This window comes from Folsomia candida, unplaced genomic scaffold (genome assembly GCF_002217175.1).
Source record: "Folsomia candida strain VU population unplaced genomic scaffold, ASM221717v1 Fcan01_Sc041, whole genome shotgun sequence".
Classification (NCBI taxonomy): domain Eukaryota; kingdom Metazoa; phylum Arthropoda; class Collembola; order Entomobryomorpha; family Isotomidae; genus Folsomia; species Folsomia candida.
This window is the reverse complement of record NW_019091233.1, coordinates 1,094,817-1,098,140: the sequence shown is the minus strand read 5'-3', so window position 1 is coordinate 1,098,140 and position 3,324 is coordinate 1,094,817. Positions and strand designations below refer to the sequence as shown.

Sequence of the window (3,324 nt, the reverse complement as noted above, 5' to 3'; positions counted from 1 at the left end):
GCAATTGCGATGCATTCCAACTCCGTGAAAACGGCGTCTCCAGCGAAATAAAGGTCGCAGGGTCTTTAGAACCCCCATCGTTTTCTGAAAAATAGAAAATAGATACTGATTGGCCTTCAAGTTATAGAGAGAGTTGGCCCCATAAAATGGACACTTGCTCAAATGCAATAACCTGTGAATCGGTAAATTATAAGTAGAAAGGTTGAAATTTTGAAAACTACTAAAATTTACTAAAATTTCCAATTTTTATACTATTTTATAGTATGTCCACTACATTGTGACCTTCTTGTCGGAACTAATTAAAAAATTTGGAGGAAAAATATGGAGAAAACTCGTGAGGGGTAAGAAAAACAAAGTCTTTGTTGAACCTTACCTAGCCAGTAGGCGTCGAAATTTCTATTCCGATCTACGCCACGGCATCCATTTATTGCCGTTGCGGAAGTGTTTGATCGCGTCTTCCTCCAAAATCTGTCCTACTTAGGAATAATAATGGAATTAGATATTTGTTGTGAACTGTGGCCGCGTTGGGTTACCGCCGCGTCTCCCCACGCCGCGTCTCCCACATTGGTTGGCGAATCTCCCAACCAATGTGGGAGATTCTTTGACATGAACAAAGGTCTCATCCGCGGCCAATGCAGTACAGGGTTAGCAAATAGGGGGGGGGGAATCCAGTATTTTTTGTTTTAAGCGCATAAAGTTGAACTAATTTGAAGTAAATTTGTTTGAACCAATCAAGATTAAGCGAGTTAAGTAATGTGAAAGGTAATTGATAGTCTACGAGTCGGAAATTGCGTTTGCGAGATTAGACCATTTTAAGAGATTATGCGCTTTAACTAAAAAAACTAAATAGGTCTCCCTTGACATTCATTTGAATTTATACGGTTAAATGAGAGAAAACGAATCCATCCGGGTTAGCCATGGGTAAAATGTGAAAATTAAAATCGTCCAAATAAGCTTGAATCTCAATATCTGGGCTATTCAGGAGTTGATCGATCAAATAGAGCCCGACCGCGGATGAAATCCATTCTCGGGCATGCTAAAATAAGATTCCATTTGAAGAAATAATTAGCTTAAAAATGGCGGTAATAATATTCTTACAATATTAGAATCAATCCATATAATTGGTTTCGTGGTGCTCCATTGTTAATTTTGAGGAGAAATAAGTCCCTTCCCTCGAACGATTTTCCGATCGTTGTGAGGGTCACGAGGTCAGGATGTCCGACACTTTGAACGGTCAGGTATTGGTTGATCTATTTAAAAAAGAATTAGCGGGAAAATAGTTGGTGAGATTTGAATGAATAGATAAATATGTAAGTTTTTTAACCGAGTCCAAATCGTAGTATGCGTCCCAACTGATATATCTCCATTCTTCTAGTCCTGACTTTTGAGAACGGATTGACCTATTTTTTAAAGTATTTATGAGGCAAGGAATAATTGTTCTTGATAAAATTGTACGATTTGGTTAGGTATACAAATTTGTCTGCCTTCAATAAATTATTTGAAAAAATAATATGGATTGGTTGCAGAAAACTTGAGAGTATTTCGAGGGTAGGATTTCCAGGGAATGTAGGAAATTTAAGACGAGGGTTGCGGGGGAATAAAAATGAGGGAAAAATCTGGGGAAATCTCAAACAATTTTCTGGAATTAGAAAATGATGATTAGAAATATTAGAATTAGAAATGAAATTAGAAATTAGAAATTAGAAAATTAGAAATTAGAAAAATTAGAAAATAATATTAGAAAATGAATCCCATTTTAAAAGCGGCCTTACCTTCCTACATCAGGATTAGTTAGAAGATGCTCAGTTTCGAATTTTTTCAAAGATTCCAACACAAAATCCAACACTTGTGGGAAGCAATTACATGGGAATGATCCCCAACAAGAGGATCACCTCCAATAAATGATACCTTAAAAGTAAAAATAGGACATAATTGATTAATAATTATTTTGATTTGAAATTATACTTTTATTATATTCTAAAAGGTCAAAAAAAAGAAAATTGATTATGGACACATAGAAAAGCGGCAATGTTTAGTCTTTTGGAAAATTTGACACCATTTTTGTATAGATACGTTCTTCATTGTATGTAAATATTCCGGTAATAAGACAATTACAAGGCGATGACTCAATGCGTTACGAAGGCACTTATACTGTCTCCGCATGGTAATAGTGTTATTACCAAATTATTTAGATGCCCATACCCCTTGGTGTTTACCCAGGTCCCTTAAATGATCTCTTCTTGTCGCTTGGTCTGTGGTGTACTCTAAGCATGCTGTGCCCATCGTACATGGCACTAGTGGTGAGCCCGATTAAGGTGGAAATAAAACCCACAGTTAGTCCAACTATTGGTAACATAGTTGTTGCGAAGGATAATTAAACCTTGAAATTATTTTTGTACGCGATTCTCTCCTCTAATCGACCGGATCGGAGGACCTGGAAAAGGTAACTAAACTTACTCAGTATAACGTGTGAAATGTCAGTTATCAGATTTATTTTATCACATTTGCTTGATTATAATGATTAATCAGAAACAGCTCAGTGACTCGATACTGACTAGTTGAATAATGGTGAATTTATGGTGGAGTGCCCATACATACGAACTGAAGAGGGATATGAGGAATTTCTTGTAATTGATGGCAAAAGGTAAAATTTTTTGGGAATCTAGTATGACCAAATTTACGCAGAGACCCTCGACCCATGGAATATTTCGTTAATCTTTATCGGAACGTTTAAATATTTATTGTGTGATAACTTTGGCTATGCACAATCAAGGCAAATCTCTGTTCTGCTGGGATGGGAATGTTAAAGTGAGGATTTAGTTAAGGATTATCACAAATCCAGAGATAGGGTCGTTTCTATCTGCTCTCATTAATTAATCTTTTACGTAATATTACGTAAGCTGAACTCCTATCGCAAATATTTTGATTGTTGGGTTGGGATACCTGTGAATCGTCAGCATTATTTTTACATTCGTGGAACACGATAATGATATCGGCGGAATCAAGAAATTTCTGGATTCTCCCCATTAAATGTTGAGGATTTGAAGAGTGTAATTATGATGATCTCGCACTATTTTGACAGTTGTTGTGCCCTTTTAAATCCTATGAATATGGAGTAGAATACGACGTTTTGCACGCACATTGTAGACGATGTTGTCTTAAATATCAAAAAATGTGGTTCTAAACACTAATTGGCGATAAGTTTACGAAGGTTCAAAACCGTGTTTGTGGTCTAAGCTCAACTGCAATTGCGTAGTAAGGCCCCACACTGGAGCGTCCCTTGGTAGGTTTTGGCATAAATTCCCTGGGTACTTTTTCTGGAAT

The 3,324-nt window shown here is 36.6% G+C and overlaps 1 long non-coding RNA gene across 2 annotated transcripts; it reads right to left on the bottom strand.

The window, feature by feature from the left end:
- Positions 1-373: 373 nt before the first annotated feature.
- On the bottom strand, positions 374-1,137 carry LOC118433101. 2 transcript variants are annotated; one of them, XR_004833178.1, is made up of 3 exons: positions 1,099-1,137; positions 881-1,036; positions 374-473 (listed from the first exon to the last, which is right to left on the bottom strand). It is a non-coding gene; the product is annotated as an uncharacterized LOC118433101 (long non-coding RNA). The 2 variants fall into 2 exon arrangements; XR_004833177.1 differs by lacking the exon at positions 374-473 and having other exon boundaries at positions 854-1,036.
- Positions 1,138-3,324: the final 2,187 nt, after the last annotated feature.